Source organism: Anopheles maculipalpis, chromosome 3RL (genome assembly GCF_943734695.1).
Source record: "Anopheles maculipalpis chromosome 3RL, idAnoMacuDA_375_x, whole genome shotgun sequence".
In the NCBI taxonomy this organism is placed as follows: domain Eukaryota; kingdom Metazoa; phylum Arthropoda; class Insecta; order Diptera; family Culicidae; genus Anopheles; species Anopheles maculipalpis.
Window position 1 is genome coordinate 10921669 of NC_064872.1, and position 21056 is coordinate 10942724.

Genomic DNA, 21056 nt, shown 5'->3' on the forward strand with positions numbered 1-21056 from the left:
GGAATGTAACGGAAGCGAGGACCAGTGTGCTAGAAAACAACAACCCACGAACCATCACTTCTGAGTTCGAGAGGAATTCGATACTCATTTGTGGTACACTGGCCCAAAATGACCGTCCACAGCACTGCCCCGAAATGGTAGTACATTTCGGAATGTGATGCTCTAACGAAAGCGTACGAAACCTCATCGTTCTTCTGCTTGTCTTGGCCGCCGCCTGCCATCAAGCGGACCCTACTGTGACACCCAAAAAAACAGCAAAAACACGGGAAACTTCCGTGGTAACAGTTGGCGAACGAAACTAAGTAGCGAGTCCAGGATATACGGCCATGTGTTCTACATTACTTGCTCAACATAAAGGCCCGGCCAGTCTGCTCTTGTTTAAGGGATTGAGAATGAATTTATTTGATCCTCCCGTTCGTTGCAAAGTTTACTGGGAATGACAAACTTTCCCAAACAGTTTATGCAATGAAAAATGTAGCACTCGGTTAAAGCCGATCCCGGGATGGCCCAAACCACCCGGACATGACTTCGCCACGGGCTGGCCGGAGCCTGTAGTGACCGGTAGTGGCTGGGGTGGGCCGGTATGGCTCGCTACCGAGACACTACTCGCAAGTGCTTTCCGAGCGCCAAATTCTCAGCGGGGTCACCCGAGCTGGAGAAGAGTTCCTGTGCTGTATAGTTTTGTAGATTTCTTCTCGCTGAACGACCGGAACGAATGTGACCGGTTTTCTTCAGCGCAAAAGATCCAATTTTCTGTATAATAAATTCATTTAATTTATCCTTCCTTTCACTGCTTTCGTGCCTGGTGCCTGGGTCTTGCAGTTCTGAAGATCACCCATCCTGTTTGCCCGTTGTTCGGTGGGCGGCCGGTTTTCGGTGGGATTTGGGGCAAGCTTAAGTTGTTTCGGAACAATTCGGCCGGCAACATTCCTGCCGCCGTCTGCATTCTCCAGCGAGCGTCGCACGAAGGCATTTCCGCTGCCAGCCGGGGATAAAAAGGATAACAACAGTCACGAGCGAAACCTTTCACAACTACACCATTTCGAGGCCACTATGAAGCCGTTAAGATAACGAGGAGAGGAATAAAAGTAAAAATTAAAGCCTCTCCCAGCTGCAATCGACCTTCGGAGCGTTGGTGCGCTGGTGGTAAAAATACGACAGCTGGGTTGGGGGTCGAGCATTCTAGAGATAGTGTAGCATTGGTAAGCACCACCCTTAGCACCCGCAAACTACGATAGTGGTGGAGTAAAAAGTATGGCCAGCCTCGTTCTGAAACACCCAAATTGTTATTACAGACTCTAGCAGGTGCGGCTGGTGAACGTGAACGCCCGAAGGTGCGAAATAGAATAATATTAGGAGCAACAACAAAACAAAAAAAAAACTATACGTGATTGTTCTTATACGACTCCATCAGTTCGGTTTCGTACCCTGGTGGGATTCCTCAAAAGGTGGGCGTGTTTCTAGAATGGTTTGGATGTGTTTTGTTTTCCTCTTTGAGGTTTATTTTGTCTTTGAGTACGTCGCACTTTAATTTGACCAGGTTATATGACTGTTATTGGTTTGCCTTTGGCGTAAGCATTTTTGTAAACGAAACAACAGCAGCATTAGGATAAGGCAGATACGTGATGCTCTCTTACCGTAACCTAGCCTCTGGAGACTAATCGTGCCATTTTGAAAGTGAGTTTGAAGATGCAGTTATAATATACCCAAAGGATACTATACTCTGCTGCGCGAAATTTCCCTCAAACATAAGAAATGTTCGAAATGGTACGATACTTTAGAGGGTTTTTCATTGATAGACCGATAAATATAGCAATAGATCCGTTCACTGTGCATAAAATAGAATGCATTGTCTTCAGCAACACTAATTGTTTTTGAATGGTTGTTATTTACGTTTATTTGTTCGAACTTTGACGGACAGAGTCTCATTTTCCCAGCCGTTTTGTGAGCATTTTTTTCTCACTGGGCAAAAAGCTGGAGCTCTACTAATCTTGAACCTTGCGTGTAGAACAAGATCTCAAAATATCAACACAAAAATGGTAAATAAAGAAGAGTTCTAATGCGTACGCCATTTCCACTACTGTTGCTGCCGATAGATAAGCCAGTCAATAAGGATGAAAATTAATTACCAACCACTTTAAATTGGATTCAAATGGTAGATCTTGATTAAATTAAACATTTGTTAATTGGCCACAAGCAAGACCACACAGGGAAAAGTTCACTCCCAGCCAAACCCTCCAATTTATTCACCGTTCTTACACCGATTCGATGCCACGCTCCGTGTGCCATTTTTGCCCAAAAGTCAGATAAAAACTGGTCCTCCGAGACCGATCCCAAATCATGGGCTCAAATTAGAGGGGCATGTTGAAATACTTTCTCCACTCCACTTCCACAGCACTCCCCCATTCGCATCCCGTACGGTTCTCATCCGGTGTTCCCGATCTTGTGCGCTTGTGTGAGAATTAAAAGTCACCCTGCTGTGAAAGGATCATCTGTTTGGTTGAAATTGTTACTGTTGCTCTTGGACTTACTGCTCGCGTGGCGGCAGCGTTGGGGTAGGTAGCGGGCACAATTAGGCCTGCGAATGGCTACGAGTCAGGGCAAGCGGATCTCCGTTCCACCCCGGAGCACCCATTTATCCTTTCGAAATCAATTTAACGAATTGGTCATATCAAGAGAGGCCACCTCACAAGACCAGCGAACCAGCGTCACGACTTCTTGAGCAGTCGCTGTCGCTCTGTAATCTTTGCGTCCGGATGATAATCAACATCACCGTTTCCGTGTAGTCGGGCGGAGCAGCAGCAAAAGCCGATGGGAAATTATGTTTCGGGGTTTTCCGTAATCCTTTTACTTTCTCAATTTAGACCAAATTTATAGATTCAATCTTCTTTTCCCCTTCTTGAAGCGAACACACACGCATACCGTGTGCGTGGGTGAAGGAGCTTTCAATGCTTAACAGAGATAACACAGGCAAATGGAAGGGTAGGAAGCGATACAACACCAACCTCAATTGATCGTAGATTACAATTGGTAACTCAACGGTTGCATTCGGGGTGAAACAATCTCTGAAGTGTGGCTTAAGTCAGTACGGGGTAATCTAATGTTTGAGCATGATTTCATGAGCTCTTGAATAGGACGATATACGTTGGGTAAAGCAAATTCACTGAATCAATTATGCTAATGAATTGTTTTAACACCGTCCGGTTCTTGGGTTTAAATTTAGTTTTTTTTTGTGGCTTCCAAAACTACTTGAAATTCTTTGAGGACGCGTTTGAAGAAAGTCTGAACTCTCTTCTTGAAGAAAAATATATTTTGCAATAAATATATTTAAAGATTTGAAATAGTAAACTGTAAAGATTTGAAATAGTAAGTATTCAGAAGCAGCGTGAGCCTTTTGCGACGAGTTTGAACTGATTGTGTAGAGCTGCAAACCGTCTAAAGAATGTTATCGTTAACAAGCACGGGTCCAAATGTGTTCCAATATAAACGAATTAAAGACTAGTGGCCCGGTGGGAGAGATTGAAGGAAGGAGTCATGTCATTTTTTGCCCCAAGAGTTTAGTAAAACCGGTCGCACCCGGGGTAGATGTGTTGGTGAAAAGCTCCGCACGGAGCTGGCAGTACTTTACCGCTTTGAATAGAATCCTATCGAGGTATTTCGGAGAACAACCCAACTCGATTGCACCGGCCGGTTGAACATTGTGGATGGAATCCAATTGAAACCAGACTCTTCCTATCTTGCACAGCACGATGAGGTCGGTTCGGAGGTTCAGGTCCGTCGTTGGTTGGCTGGCTGGGATGGTTGGCTTCACTGTCGAGCACTAGAGCTGGGCGGCAGGGAGCAGTTCCACTTAATTTGTGATGTATTTATGTGTTTTCCCTTTGCTGCACTGTTATTAGGCTTTATTTAGTGCCATTCTGCCAGAACACCAAACGTTCCGTGTGCTTGAATCTGGCCGATGAATGGAAAAGGAGCGAATCGGACTTTTCGGTTCTCCTAGTGGAAACTGCAGCGAATGTTTGGAACCGTTTGGGTTTTGTGTCACACGTACTATGACGCATGCACTCACACACACACACACACACACACACACACACACACACACTGCTTATGTGTGTATGTTTGGTACATAAAAACAAACCAAACACCACCATCACTTTCAAAAAGCGTCTAAACAACAACCCACCGGGTGCGAGAAAACGGAACTTTGTCTTCAGCTGAACTTTGTCGTGTGAAAATTTGGTCCCCTTCGTGACCCCCCCCCCCCCCCTCTTGGCCCTTTTTCCTTCTCCTAGTTTTTCACCAATACAACAGCAAAAATCAGTTCCACCTACAGTTGAGGGCAATAATTTCAAACGATTTCCGAGCGATTTCCGTAAATATCGTGTACGGTAAGGATAGGGTCAGAAGGTGCAAGGTGAATAAGAACTTTTCACCAAACCCATCAAATTATTTGACTTTCTCGGGTAGTTGGCTAACGATCATGGCAAGCACCGTTGACAGCCTCCGGTTTTGCTTCCCGTACAGGAGAAGATAAATACGGTGTACGGTGCTAACGAACATCGTTTGTACTGCAGACGTTGAAGAATTCGCCAGTGCCCAACAATTTATAATTTGATTTGTGACGTTTTTTTTTAGAAATTTGGTTCAAGTTACAAAAAATTATTTGGTGACTGAAGCAATAAAAGTATGTGCAGTAACTGATGGTTAATTCAAAATTTTTTGGTATAGTAACGGCAGCCAGCATATAGAGCAGTTCGTCACAAATCTTATCATGACACTGGACTGAGTAATGGGTAAATTATTTCTAAGAAGCCAGAAAATGCAGGCCAAAATCTGTCGAAGTCGTGGAGCTCAAAGAAGAATACGGCTAAGGCTGATGAATCCAAATCGAAATTCACTTCAAACAACACAATCTAAGGCGTCTTCTATGTAGGAATCTCTCTTGAATGAACTCTTCAACTTCACCGAAAACTGATTTTAGCGTAATTGAAATGTTTTCCCCGCTATTCCGCAGCGATGTTAAATAACTCTTTCTGTGTTTCCTCCCTTCACAAAATTGGTACCGAGCCGGGAGGGTGCAAGAAGCATTAATAAATTATATTTCTGATTCTATCGTACACAGCCGCTAAAAGCTCCAGGGGTGAACAAGTGAGGTCGCAACGAAAGCACGCTCAATACTACCCCGGAACTAGTAATAAGGCACGATTTGTGGTATGATTGTAATAAGGAGGAATAAAATTAACCAAATTGAAACATTACCAACACTCAATGGTAATGTAATCTGCATATCCATCAGGAACACCAGCCGCCCCAAGCTATCCATCACTGTATGGTTGAATGAGATTGAGAAATGCTGCCGTTTTCGCGCAGAGCATTGAAAAGATCATGCTGTTTATTATCAGAAAAGATACTGATTTTTATACTGTCCGCTTATTATCATGCTAATGTGAAGCATCAACCATTGTCCAATCATCTTTACGCTGTTTTTACTCTGAAATAATTTTAGCTTTCGGCCGGGACCACACACAACCAAAACCGAACGAAATGACACATAAAAAATGTAACGCTTCGTAACGCTTCTTTGAATGTTTCGCTTTGTTTTGCTGTTTTTCACGGGTTTTACCGAAACAATCCTTCTTTCCAAATCATTTGTTTGTTAAATTTAATTTTTTAAATTGTAATTTGTTAAAAATATTTTTTATAAATCGTGCATTAGTTGTTTTTTGCACGACTAGAGAATAGCGTTTTTTGCTGTCAAATGTAATGGTTCGTTTCAGGCCTGTTTCGGTTGTGTGTGTGGCCCCGTCATAAGAGTAAAAGCAAAAAGCTCTTTTTGGTAATGAACAGCCAGTTTCTAGCATTACGAGATGATAATCTTCATCAACATAACAGTATCGTCGTCAGAAAGAATGATCTCACATGACTTTCTTAACTTGTTTCATGTCGTTGATGCACTTGATAGACAAAGTCAGCAAAAGGAATTCCAAGGGTGATTTCTATAGCCTCTGATTCACATAGGGTTTCCTAAAAAAATGTGTTTTGATGTCGGTCTTCTCCTTACAATACCAAAACGTTTCAGTGATAACAACAATAACGTTCTTGATATTGGCTGAAAGGTTAGATTTAGATCCGAGAAAAGCAAAATGAAGAAACTTCTTCGAAATTGTGTTACTTCATGTTACTTAAATATAAGGCATTTATTTCACGTTAGTTTGATTTTAACAGACGTCTTGATTTACGTCTAAAGCAAACACGATCATAAATCAAAGATAAAACACACCGAATACTTGCAATAAGCTTTAAAACTAGAAAACGTTCCATTGAGCTTTAATATTTTTCCACCTCAGTTCATAGCCTTTCCTTCTATTTTTCGAAACGTCATCTATTTCTTTTCCTACCTTTTATGTTCTTAATCCTCTACCTTAAGTTTAGTAATACTTTCTCTGTTGGATAACTTTTTGACAATTTTTTTGCAATTTTGACCTGAACCCGCACGTCACAGCTGGCAATCTTTATTCAATACTTTGGCACATTTTACATTCAAAGTGTTGGTGAAAATTTCTTTTCTTCAAAAAAAAACCATATCAAATGGAAATGAAACTTTTCTTGGTCAAACAAACACACTTACAAACGCTTTTTCAAGATTTTCAAGATCTTCATTTTAACTTTAAACCCCGTCACGATGTTTTGACTTGAATGCTCGATTCCTTTCCACTTGGAAAATGCTAAGGAACAGGTGCAAATGTGGGTTAAGGTAGGTGAGAAAAAATCATTCAGCCACACAGGGGAAACTCATTCGCTCATTGCTACGGTTTCGGAAAAAAAAGTTTCCTTTTTTTTCGGTGCCCTAACTTACCCGTTTAGAGTCTTCTCCTCACACACATACACACAGAGAAGAAGTCGTATAAATGTTAAGCAGTTTTGATTTGAATATAAATTTGGCTTAATTATACGATTCACTAAATTGTACGTATCGTTCAATCTGCTCTACTCCACAAACCAGCCGTGTAGCTTTCGGCATGTGCATGTGGCATGGGGACTTCTTACCGCCCGCCTGGAAGAAGACTTCTCCGTGCAAGGGTAGGGCACAAGATGGGTTTGCTGTGCCGGTTTTCTTTTCCCCCCGAAAAGAAGCCAGAACTTTAGCGCGCGAACAGTAAAAAAAAACAGCAACTTTAGCGAATGTTAATTTTTGCTGGCCGATTTTCCGCCCGGCCGCAACCAAACGGTACACTGTTGTGGGCTGTTTGTGAATTTGAAGGTCCGCATCAAAACCCTTGCTGTTGCGCAAGGGGCAAAAATGCGGTGGTGGAAGGCACGCGAGTGTACACGGTTAGCATATTTTAATGAGCGTTTTCGAACCCCCGGAACCTTGTGTCCGTATTGCTGGTTATGGCAAAGTTGGAAGGGTCAGCACACGCTTAAAACGGGGCAGGCGAGAAGGAAATGTTTTGCCATGTTATAATTTTAACCGTTTTTGTAATGTTTTCATACCCTTCTTTTTGTGCAGCACTTTTTCTCCTGTGAACGATACATTTTAGTATTTGTTTCATCTTAATGTGTTAAGCAGCATTAAGAAAAGCAAATGAAGGCGTTGTCTCTCGGAAGGAAGAATTCACACTATTTCATAGTTGATTCAGCACTGTACTAACCTATCATTCGCGATCACAATGTCAGCCAGAGTGGCGTACTTTTATGCTGTTGCGCTGTCTAGAAACGATGACTGGTTGCTGCGGATTATCATCTCCATTAACATCTTTTAACATTTGCCAGACTTTTTTCTCCTGCAGAAATTTTTTTTGCAGGGTGCTGTTCTTCACTCACAATGAGGAAACTCGTTCGGACGGATTCCAGTAGCGTTAGGACTCGGCATAATCTTGCTCGATTCTTGACCCATGCTGCGGATAGGTTCTACTAGGAAAGTACGGCAAACTTTAAAATTATGATCCAAGTTCATACCCAGACTCAGGAGGAAAACTTTAGCCCAACTTTCCATGCAAATTGAATTTGAAGGGTATGATATGTACATCCCGGAAGAAAGACAAACTTAGTTCTCCCATTTCTTCGGCGATGGCTCAGGACTCGCTCGTTCGAGCCTACAGACTAGGGAAAGCAGCGCTTGACACGCTGCTGTCAATTATTTACTGGCAGGTTTGAAAATAAAATTTAGGCCCAAAGTCTCGTTGGCCCGAATTTCGGTACACAGAAGAGCAAGAACACGAAACAATACCACTGCAATATCTACCACCACATTCTCATCAACGCAAAAACAAAGCATAAAGCAGATCATCATTAGAGAAACTTTCAACAGTGACTGTTTTGACACACTATCTTTTGTTTCCCAGCCACGAAGGAGCTAAACAAAAATGCATTAAAAATTCGCACCTTCCAGTGTGGCCCCAACAACGCCCATCCCACCTGTCTGTGTGTGTACCCTCGTGGCGGCGCGCCGCTGCACTAATGCGTGGAAAGTTTTTATTTATGCTAATGTGGTAATAATTAAAGCAGCGTTAAGGAATCTTTTCCGCCAGCACGCAAAACAGCGTTCGGGGAATAAGTTGAAACTTTTCTGAACGCTTTTAATGGATGCAATTTTAAACAGCAGATACCCGTGCGCGTTTCATCAGCATCACGGCATCACACGGGTGTCGGTGTTCATCTTTTCTGTGTGCGGAAGCTCGATCACGGGCAAAGTTTTACCCAGCAACGCTGACGATGGAGCGCATCCACTGGAATTGGGGTAGTTGCTTAAAGGGCTGGTGTTGTGCGAAGCGAAACTAAGATAGGGATTGTGGAGTTGTGGAGTTGTGGTGTGTGTGTGTGTGTGTGTGTGTGTGTGTGTGTGTGTGTGTGCTTCTCGTTAGTGGGTGCAACTGCAAATTGGAAAGTGCAGCCGTACTGCAACGCAAACGGGCATCATGCTTTGTGATATTGTATTACAGAAAATTCCTTCGCACGGGAGAAACATGCACCCCAGGTACGACTGGCGTCTGAGAATATACTGCTGGTGCAGTAATCGAAAGGTAGTAATTGTTGAAAGTATTTTAAAAGCGTTGGAGAAAATCTTGAGCGCATAACGCATTTAAAGTATCGTGCAGTATTAGTGCCATGAATCCTTGAGAAAATGGAAATGCACACAGTGTTTTCTAATAATTAATTTATTTATTAACGCATTGAACTTAAGAGACATTTCAATTCATAAAGCGATCCTATACTTCAATTACCACATATTTTATTTGCGGAATATTTATTGAAATTATGTACTTCGGAGAACTAGGTGTTCTTTCACGCCTTACTGATTATAAACACTTATCCTCCGCACAAATACTTTATATTGTCAGATAGATTAAACGCTGTTAAAGCAGCAAATCAGAGCAGATTTTTAAGAGCTCAGGCTGCTTCTTAAAATTAATATTAAATGTGTTGAGTTCATTGTTCGGAAAATCTTTCCATGTGTCTCTTGTTTAGTAGACTGCCTATTGTAGAATTGCCGGTTCTGGAAAGGCAGAAAAATTGTCCAAAAAAAGGGTCCTGTTTCGATAGGTCTCCTACATCACATGCGGGCCCGTCAGACTCTCTGCATGGCTCGGTGGCAAGGTTTGTGGGTCACCGATGAGCTCAAAAGATTCTCACATTCAATCACTCCCCCATGTGTCCTTCAAGCCTTACATAGTTCACGGCATCTCAGGAGAACGTACGCTCATTCGAATGATGTCTAATCACTTTGCATAAGGCTCGCATCTTCAGCGTCTAAAATAGGTCGACTCCAAAGTTTTGGTTTCGGATACCATGACTTTGATCATTATGTCTTGTGTGGAATACTAGGCTGTCCGACCTACTCTATTGGACGCAGTTAGAGGTTTTGAAAGAACGCTCAATTTTTCTTTGAGATAGATCTGCTGGAGCTAGGGATGGTGCCTACTTACGCCTATTGATGCCTGGTTCATCATTGGCAAACATGTTGGAGGATCTAGAACGCGCTACATCGCTGTAAGGGCCAAAACGACTAGCAATGACAGATAAGGGAGATCGATGAAGGATCAATGGCCCTGGAAAACTTCCAAAACCACAAAGCACGCTCCCAAACACACCCGGGGTGCGATATCTGCTCGTGCAAAGATACAGACCTTTGCTAAAACGGGATTTATAACGTGACGGAACATTTATCAGCGAGACAAAACAGAATAAGGGCTGAAAGGGCTTTCAAGATTTTTGAGATGGAAATGAGCCTTAATCGATGTGAATTGTGTGAGTAGTTTTAACCTATTTTCAAAGGGAAAAATTCGCTTTTTCAGTAGAGAAAAAAATCTGAAGGATGAGGCCGTCTTCAAACTTGTATCGAAAATTTCCATTACAATCGCACAGCAAAGTGAACAAATCAAATGACAATGTTCACTACAAACCATGCAAAAACAAAACCAACCAATCAAACAATGTTTTACAACCTTCAGCGATCGATTTATCATATCAGCAAACCCATCCAGCCCAAGGGTGCATGATGATAACACCTTGTCGGTAGGCCAACAGCACCATAACGATTCACATCACGAATGGTAGACCAGGTTCGCGTTCGAGAGTTTTTAATTAAACTCATATTCATTGGATGCGCGATGCCCTACAGGTCGCTTTTATCGTTTCACACGATCTGGGCTGGTCCTTTCACTTTCACTATCGTTTCACACAAAACGGCCAAAGTGGGGCCCAAAACAAAAAACAAAAACCACACAAAACAGCAAATCCATTAAAACCACCCTTTTTTTTTGTAAGCCGGCTGTAAGTGATGCATCCCAGCCCACCAAGGTGTGCGTCCCGGTTGGTGTGGCACTCACACGATGGAAATCAGTCGTTGGTGGCAACAAATTAGCGATTAGAGCCAAACCATACGAGCCAATGAAAACAGTTCCCACGGCGTGTCTTGTTTGTGTTTTGTTTCTTTTGTTTCGCACCGTTCCGTGCCGTCCGGGAACAGCGAAATGAAGCTTATGCCTATGTTTCACGCGTAGAAGTTTTGCAAATCGAGTGTTGCCCATCTCGAAACGTCATCTACGAGAGCGGCTAGCGGCCGTTACAGTGGTTTGCTCTTAGCATGTTAACACATACATGTTTTAATGTCAACCTGGGACCCAGCCATAATCGTCATCTTTGATGTGTGTACGAAACAAATGATCCACCCCACGAGTTTGAGTTGTATTTTTCCGACAAAAAAAAAAGCAATGGTCATGCATTCCCCGTGTACACGCTGTCCCAGGCACCATCATGCTGGCGGGTTCCGTGTAAGGAAGCCTAGAAAAGTGGGCGAGTAGAATTGAAAACTTTCTGAATGTGCTACGAAATTTGTATCGCCCACAAAAGTACAGACAAAGGATTAGGACAAATACAATGCGTGTGGGAATCATACTAACGAGTTTTGAGCGGCGAAGGCAACAGCAAAGATATTGTGCGGCTCCCTACTCCGACGTCCGGGTCTGCTGAGTGGTGTGTCGAAATGTAGAGGATTCTAAAAATCAGATTAAAGGATTTATTCAGTCGTTCTGAAAGACCCAAACCGTAGGCCAAACATGTGCCTTACCAGTGAACACACAGCGCCACGAACATAGTGTAACAAAAGTGGTATTAACAAGAAGGAAAGGACCTTTTTGCGTATCCATGTTCACCCGTAGAAAGAATGTCCGGTCGGGTTTTGGGATCGCTTGGTTCTGTTTCTGCACACAAACACACACACATTCATGGTCACCCGTGCACTAGTCATAGCGAGACACAAACAATCACGCCTGGACAAACATCAACTAATCCCCCGCCCGGGTGATGCACACCAAAGGCACAGGCTTTGTCATGTCTTTGCCCCAAAAGGCGCAACCTCCGGCGCACCCGCATATGGGCGACTCAATGGGTAAGCTTGGCATATCTTTTCCCTATTCAACCGCACTCATATCATTCACTACAGCAACTCTACTGATCTACTTGCTGGCTACAACTAATATTCTACTGGCCTCGGTCAAAGCAGTGGACTGGAGAGCTTTTCGGAAAATCACGATTGTCTGGCGAGAATAATGGTTTCCGTTTCATTTAAATGGTGCTCACTCATTTTGTGTCACGTTCCCCCTTTTCCCCCCCTGTTGGGGGCTAGCCCGTGTGACCTGTTGTCCAACAGGATCGACACCGAAAAAAGGGTTCCACACACACACACACACACACACATACATAATCTTTACGTTCGGCGGACAGCTATTGTGTCGGTGTCGCTCGGTAAGCGATATAGTCCAGCAAATCCTTTGCGGGAAGAGCAAACCTCAAGCAAAGCGAACCATTTAATGAAAGAGACTTCGTCATGCAGTGATGCACTCTTACGGTGGTGCGAAATGCCGTTGTACATGAACTGTATAGAAATTGGCTATTTTTTAGCATCGCTTACCAACTTTTTCATTAATTTTTTTATTTTTCCAATAAAGTAATCTTATGGAAAGAAAGCCCGCTGTTGTGGTTCACTAGGATTGGCATGGATTGGTTATTAATTTTAGTTTTAATTTTAGGATCCTTCAAACTTTGACAACTGAATTCCGATAGCACATCAGATATTACCGCCCGATAGCCCGAACAATGGCCAACGTTGATCAATTCTTATGAATTTACTTGTTATCCTTCTGACAGTAAATTCCATCAACGCTCTGTTCTATCACCGGAATAGCCGGAAGTCAAAAGATTTCCAAGAAATCTATCATCACGTTATTGCGCTATACATTTTTCTTTGCAACCATCCATCCGAGCTGCCAACACCTGGCTAGTCACAAATTCACCTAGCTAGCACTTCAACTGGACTCAACGAATTAAGATTATTGTGCAATTACGCCTGCAATTGTGCCTGTCAAAACCATCACTGTTCAAAAGCCTGTACTTCAGAATCATTGAAAAATCATTCATTTCCGTTCTGCTGCTTCACACCACCGTTCCCGCGCACCATGTTCGGTGAAAATTGCTCGCAACCATATTCCCACCAATCCGCTACTGAGAACTAATAAAGGACATGCTGATGACATTTGTGCGACATTACCTTCATTCATCATTGCAGATCTTGGGCGGAATCAAATCACAGTATAATCAGATTGCAGTATAACATTCCTTACGCCCCACTCTACCCGTAACCATTGCGCGGCCGAGTAGCACCATCAGAACTGGTCCAGAACGTACAGTACTTCGCCATTAGCTTCTTATCCCCGTTGCGCTGTGTCGACGTGGCTTTCGATGCACATAAACTCATCAACCACTCATCACATACTAATTGATCTTTTGATCTCCGTGCTGGTCGCTCGGCAGGGCTGCTAAAACCGTACGCAAAACCGTCCCCAGCTAAAGGAAGGAGTCAGGCCATAGGAGGGCCGAGCAGGGAAAATTAGAAGTGGGCAAAAGTAGACAACTCGTACACTACCAATCGACTCGTCTTCTCAATCGAGCCAGCGCCACTAATCAGCTGCTAAACAGCTTTCATTTGACAGTATCCTGATGCTGGTTTCGAGCAAAGCTGCTGCTGCTGCTGCTGCTGCTGCTTGTTATCGCTCTTGATTGGCAAGTGTTTTGCTACCGTTTTCTCAACTTTCGTAATGTGATCAGCGTTAAACCAGTGTATTTGAAACCGCTGTTCCAATCCTGCTCAATGAAAGGTGAGCACTAACTGTGCTCAGTATTCAATCTTATTGGATGATTGAGAAAGAAAATTCTTTCCTGTTTTAAAATAGGTTTTAAATAATTTGAAGCTGAAATCAATCCAAAACATGATATTTCATTTACAAAATGTTCGTCTAGAATGCTTTATCTTAATTGTTTTTTTGCATATTTGGCGCTGCTTTACTAAAACTACAACCTGGTTACAAGATGCATTCAACACTGTTTTAAGCATTTCTATATCCAGTTGCGCACGATACAGCAACCACCGATCGATCGATCCTACTTTAAGGCGGATGTGTGCTCCGACACATAATAAATTCATAAAACATTGAGGAAATTACGTATAATTCTACCTTGTCATGGTATCGCTTCATTTGCGCGTCTATAAATCTAACAAAAGGCTCCCGAGAGAATATAGCGACGGGTAGCGCTTGGTAGCTTGCCATCGAATAGGAAATGTGCGCCAACCGGAAGCAGCAAACGGCAGTCGCAAGCATTTTGGCATTTCTTCCAGCTTGGGCGGCTGCTGAGAAAACGATCAGTAACCACCAACGTGCACGAACGAAGCGATGCTGCGTCTTCGCCAATCGCTCCACGACGCCATGCACCCGTCTAGGATGGTAATAAAGGCACGATGAGGTAGTGGAGTGTGAGAAGTGTTGGGTGCAGGGAAGGAGGCGTCCTTCGTCAAGGTAGTCATATCCTGCCCAGTTGACTCGGCATCAGCGGTGTCGGCAGCGCGGTAATAAAACCGCCTCCAGCCGGCCCATCATCCATCCGGAAGCGGATCAATAATAATGGCGTCTAGCGAAGGCACCGCCTGCCTCGACGGATGCACTGCCAGGGGAAGGTGTGCGGACCCCGATTGAATCAAGCCGGTTCGGGTCGATTAAGCTACGCGGTGCAACCATTCGTAACGACACTGATATCGGCGTGATGAATGGCGTGTAAAAGGATTAATTTCTGCAAGGCTAGCAGTTATACGCGTACACTGGTATAAAACAGGACCACCGAGTACGATTTCCCGATCCCGAGCGGTTTGTAGAGCGGTTTTGTAAGGGTGCGAGACAGAGAGAGAGAGAGAGAGAGAGAGAGAGAGAGAGAGAGAGAGAAACTGCACAATGCTAAATCGGTCGATCACTGAATAGATGAACGGTTGGTTAAACGGGTATTGGGATGGATGGATGGATGGATGGATGGTTGATGAAAATTGCTGAGATGAAGACGATTTGGAAATTTGGCTTCACGATAAATTATTCCGCACCTCAGTGAACCGGATGAGGTCGGATGTTTGGCAGTATATGTAAGATTAATTTTGGGTAACGTTACTGATCATTGCACTATGATTTTGGTAAGAACATTTATTTCCCAACTATTGTCTGGCTATAAGAAACCAATGACGTTGCTGCTCTCAACTTTGAGGTTGATGTAAGCATTAAGTACAGCGTGCAAGCAACCAGAACACGGATGCTAGTTTGCAAAGCGAGCGATAAAAGCCTGTGCGCGAAATTATTCAGTACGCAAGCCACAGATGATGAATAAAACAGGATTGCAAAGTGGAAACTCATGCCACCCTGGCTGTCTCCGTATCGATTCTAATGCGTCTTCCGTGAACAATCGTGCTGCAATCGCTCCCGTCTAAATGATACTTCAACCTCGAATTCATCTACACCGCAACCAATCGTGTGCATGTCGCCATTGTATTTTGGAATGCGATACACATGCCCTGCGCTCTTGTAAGAGGTCATGTACGAAGTAAGTAATGCAAAAAATGGAAACCAAACGTACCCTCTTACCCGTGACAAACTCTCTTCTGTATGGTGCAAATTCGAATGTGTCCCATTTTAACCAGCACAGCGTGTTGGAAACCGCGAAAGCGTACTTAGTGGTGTTGTACGGGTGGTTGTTGGTTCTTGTGGCAGGAATCATGTACACTCGTTCTTAGAAGGAAAAAGGAATTTTGATATCAGCAAAAATGATTCACAAAATTTCTCCGAACTAGAACGTTTTGGACGCATTGCAAGGCGTAGTAACGGTTGAATAGACAATGACAAGAGTTAATAGAAATACTTTTCGAAAGTTTGGAAAATAAAAAACACGAAAAATGCTGTTGCAAAATAATCCTTTTTCAGAATATCCTTAACCGTTTAGACTAGAAGTAGGATAGGCATCAATAAGAGTTTGCTTCACTATCTCTTATGCATTGGACGATTGTAATCTTTATTCATTTTTATCTTCATCAAGAAGTGAGAAATTTTTCAGATGCGATTTCATTATCGCTAATAGATCCTAATTATGTATTTCATTTTCATAAAATAATTTATCGATATCACTGGAAGGCTATTCAACCATAGTACAAATTTTGCTGTAAAACTTCAAAATAAATATGATCTATTTATTAGTTTCCTTGCACAATTTCTTTCCTATCCAACAATCTTTTACAAGGATCTCGATCAGATTTCTTTCACTGCACCATCCCCATCGAGATTGGTGTTCAAACAATTTAAGGTATTAAAATGAAACGGGAACCAGATTGAAAACAATTTAGCCGAAAATTCTCTCTCACAGAAATTAATTTATTCCGAGCAATATGTTTGATGTCGAGGCGGATGAGGAATAATCCACGGTTCACCGTTTTGAGACTAGTTTGAGATTAAATCCATTCATCAACACATTGCACCGAACTTGTTCCGTTCCTGCCTCAACCTGAATCCAACCCTCACTGTTTTAGACATGAATCCAAACAGTTGCTTCAATCATAGGCCTAGGAAACGTACAAGGAAACCTTTCTCGCTTTGTTTGCCAACGAAAGAACCGTCACGTGTTAGACATCGCCGGTTTTTAGCTTTAGCCTACGTTTATCGTTGTTTCCGTGGGTGAAAGGGATCGTAATGATTTGCAATCGAAGGTTCGAGCACCGACCAGCTGCTGCTGCTGCTGCTTTCCTTGTCGATGATGAAAATTGCCAACCGTAGATTGGGCCGCCGGATTATGAATATACCACGAGCTAGTTTTCCCACATCCCTTTCGAAGGAACTTAACGCTGTTGCGCAAACCCATCAGCGTTGGTTGGCGTCTTTCTCATTGAGACACACACACACACACAAACACACACACAAGCCTTTGCTAAAATTTCGCTTTCGCTAACCCAAGCAATTTTGAGCGGGTAAAAACTAATAATCATAAATTTATTCACACCATTTCAATCCACATGCTGCATGAAAGGATTTTGAAGTTTATTCAATACAATGCTTTTGCTAGGGATACAGCTAGTTACAGTTTGCTCTTGATTTTGTTGTTTGCTTTTTTGTAGAAATTGCACTCACTGCAATTCATTGCTTTGTGTTCATTGCATGGGAACGAAATCATGAATAAACAAGAGTGAGCAAACTTAAGGATAGAAAAAACTGCTTCTTTGTTCACTAGCTTACACAGAAAAATTGGTAAAATTAGGATATCTATTGGTATGCCTCATTGAATGCAAATAAACTTTTTCATGTGTAATATTTTTAGAGTTCTCCACTAAAAGAAAATATTTTGGAAACAGTTAAATGTTTAAACTGCATTGCAAAAAACCTTTGTATTCCATGAAAAGAAAAAAAACATCACAAAAAATAACACAAGCATTATCTGCCTTTTTCATTCACCAGCGAAATAAACAGAACAATAGAGTTCGAAAGGACAGTTAGAGGGTAAAAAAAAGAACAAGAATCCCAAAATCATAACAGAAACAAAGAAAACCAAAACAACAAGGAAGGAAATGTCACTGATAACACAAAATGGTGGGTTCATTGGTTCAACAATACAACGCGGCGTAGATGAGAGCGCATTTGCTTTCGGCAACAATGGCGGTAAAGGAAAGCCGCAAAAAAAGGGGTTGCATTAAATACAGGTGGGTGTGAAGGATGATAAAACAACACAACAAAAGCACACTGGCATTGTTTTTGGCTCGAACCGCAACGCTGACGTACAGGCAGTATAGATAGCGATTCATCTAACCTTCGCCACCTGTTCCGTTCAACCGAACCGCTTTTTGTTGTTTACAGAATGAAGAAGAAGTGAATGTAGAAAATTTTTGCGACAGCGGCACAAAAACTCCTATATGGTGCAGAATGCAGGTATAGAGTTTTGTTTACAACTTCTTTATATTTGTTTACATTTTTTTCCAAAGAATACGCGCACACCGTTCCTTCGCCAACAGATGGCATTCTGCGATGGAGGCGCCTGGTGTTTTTCACGCGTTTTTTGGAGAAGAGTTTTAAACGAAGCAGGAAATGAGGCATGTGTTTAAGTTGCGCCAGTCATACCAAATGCAGTTTCTTGTATTCTACATCATCATGTGACGTGATACACTGTGCTCTGTTCAACATATCGCTAATTATGTTTTTCCTTCAGGGGAAGCAGTGTTTGTACTGTGTTTGCTTCCTACCTAGAAATGTGGGAAAACTATGTTCATAAAGCAAAAAGGTCAAGGGTGTATCAGCCGACTCAGGATATAGACATGTGTACACATTTACACTCTTTTGCGAGTTCATGCAGCGAGAAAGTTCTACTGAGGAAGGCAAGCACCGCGGTGCAATGGAGTCATTTGGCTGGTTCAAGTTAAAGTTCAAGCACAAAAGTAGTGTAGTGAAATTTCAACAAACTTTACATTATTGTTTCAATGTTCTTCTGGTAAACACAAGTGATAGCATTTGTTCTTAATGGCTGTTGGGGTAATAGAATTTTACTCACAAAAATAAAAATAAAAAAACAAAACAATCATCCCCAAGATAATTTTATAAAACTTCCCCTTTATACACTCAATATTTCACTGATTATTTTGCTTCACAAAACTTCTCTCGTCACTTTTTACGCTCTTCACATTTTTTTATCAATTCAAATCAGGTCACGTGTAGCAACTCTCGTACTAAGCTCAATTCATCGTAATTGAGTTATTTTTACGCACAAATTAAGAAATCTCTTAGCACACGGCTGCTCCTGCCCCGAACCAAAGGCGGCCTTCCTCTCTCGCCGCATCGGAAGCTCTAGAAAATTTTGCCTAGCTTATCGGGTAACTTTCTCAAGCTACGGAGTACGGGTTTAACCGTTCAAAACAAGTACAACCGGGAGCGGTGAGCAAGAAAACTAAACAAACCTAGCAGCACCGCGCGGATTCACCAACCGGACCGGACTCCGGAGAGATAATCCGCTAGGCTTAGCGCTAACGTTACGTGAAAAATATTCCTTCGCTCTACATTCCCCGTGCAGTGGGAGGGCGATAAAAAAAACGGAAAACATACCATGCAGGAGCGAGACTGCCGCTGCAAATTGTTAAACCCAATGACGTCCGGAATGTTTGTCTGTAATTCCCACCATTTAGTGCGAGCGGCTTTAGCAGGGCAAGGAAGTTTCCTAGTGCTGCTGAAGCGTAAGATTCTCGGAAGTAGAATTATATGCATATTAATTGGCAAAGTTTGACAGGCGTGCAACGAACCGAGACGACCGTTCGGCGCGGATGGTATCGGGCGATAATCAGGCGTTTTTTTTTCTTCTCCTTCTTCGTGCTAACGTGCCATTTCTTTTTAATATGCAAAGCATACTAATGTATTCCTTATAGTGTGCAAACGGAATCTTTAAATTAAAATTGGTTTTGAACCTACAATTTTGTTTTGAGTTTATCATTATTTGCAGCAATCTTCAGTGACGGTAAAAGAGTTTGAATGTATGCTAAATTAGAGTATTTTATTTACGTATAAGATTCTAACATGACTACGAAGGCTTTAATTATTATAAAGGAATGTAGATTGTATCTGAAAAGTAATGAGTAAGATGATATGAAATCACTATTCATAAAGAATGCTGACATTATCTTCAAAAATTACAACCACATTCTTCTAAAGACCACCAATTATAACAAATTTAACATTAATTAATTACACGTACCTATGATTTATGTGGTATGACGAAGCACAACAGAGATTTCTCACACTCTAGTAAAAGTTGTACAAGTGCTTGCCCCCTTAACTTCCAGTGACTTCCTGACAACCTAATCCATCCATGCAACGAGATTTACCACGATCGCACTGTCACTGTCTGCCACCACCTTCAGCCCACACGCTCAAACGAATTAACTCTGCCATCATCAGGATCAGAAGCGCAAGCGTCCAGGCACAAGCTAAGAACCTGTTTGTGACGAATCGACTGTGGCTTGCACAAATTAATACCTTCAAACGAACACCAACCTCCAAACCAAACCTTAAACCGTGCTCGCGCCACCAGCTAACAAAGAACGAAGCGGTCGGCCGTGTTTCGCTGGCATTTTGTTTAATGAAATACGTAATCTGATGACTCTGTTCTTTCCCTGTTTGCCCCCTGTTTGCCAAATAGTAGGACTGTGTGTTGCGGTCGAGACGGTAAAAGTCCTCTTACGGCTAGTGGCAGATTTGCTGAGTAATGCGCACCACAGTTTCCAGCACCGAGCCTAACCATGCGTAAAAGTAGCCTCAGCCAACAATGATGTCTAGAAGCCTCCGTACACAGTAGACCAAATGCCCGTGACGTACGGGGTTCGGTTATTCTGCACCGGACGTACTGTGGCGTATGTGACCAAAAACCAAGACCAACGGTAGATTAGGACTGGTTGTACTTTCTGCTAGTCCGTTTCCGTTGATGCTCATATTATGTTTTCTCTTTCACCTGATTTCTCTATGTCTTTTCTAATCCCTGGAACAAGAGCAACGTTGGCAAGCATACACAGGTGCGTTGAGGATGATTATGGTACGGTGTCTGTTTGCAACAATTCCGCTTCTTTACACTTTCATCTCGTTTCACCTTTGAACGTTCCCGTTGTGCATGTTGTATACATGAGACTGGCAGCTTACACTTCAAATTGAATGGAAGATGAAATTAGCAGATACTTTATTCATAAACTGTATTAACATCATATGAGGAGGTTCTCTAGTATCCCAAAGTTGTGTTTCTTTTGAGGGTAATAATTTGTCTTTATTGAAGAAATTGTAGCACATCGCACAGCGTTTTATCCGTTTATTGTAAAATGGTAAGCCTCATCGCCCATTTTATACCTTCTGTTGGAAAAACAAGCTAAACGACTCAGTATTTATTCCTCCCAAGATCATAAACCCATTGAACGTGCTTCACAAACGGTATCAAATATTCATATTGCCGGTTGTTGATGCTATCGAAACCTTGTAAGAAATCGTCCATCGACCGACTGTTGAACTATAAATACTGCTTTTGTGCTCGAAATCGTCTAATCCGCCCGGTCCGATAACGATGACCGATCATATATCAACAGATAATACCAATGGTCCCATGGTACGAATTCCACGTCCATGTCTCTATTTGTCAACGAACCAGGCAAAGGGAATTCTTCAAATCTACGCCCCTCACTC

At 42.4% G+C, this 21056-nt stretch overlaps 1 protein-coding gene across 1 annotated transcript in view; it reads left to right on the forward strand.

The window, feature by feature from the left end:
- LOC126564015 (CD166 antigen-like) overlaps positions 1-21056 on the forward strand; it is a 128859-nt gene that overhangs the window by 26890 nt on the left and 80913 nt on the right. The gene's annotated exons all lie outside the window — the stretch shown is intronic.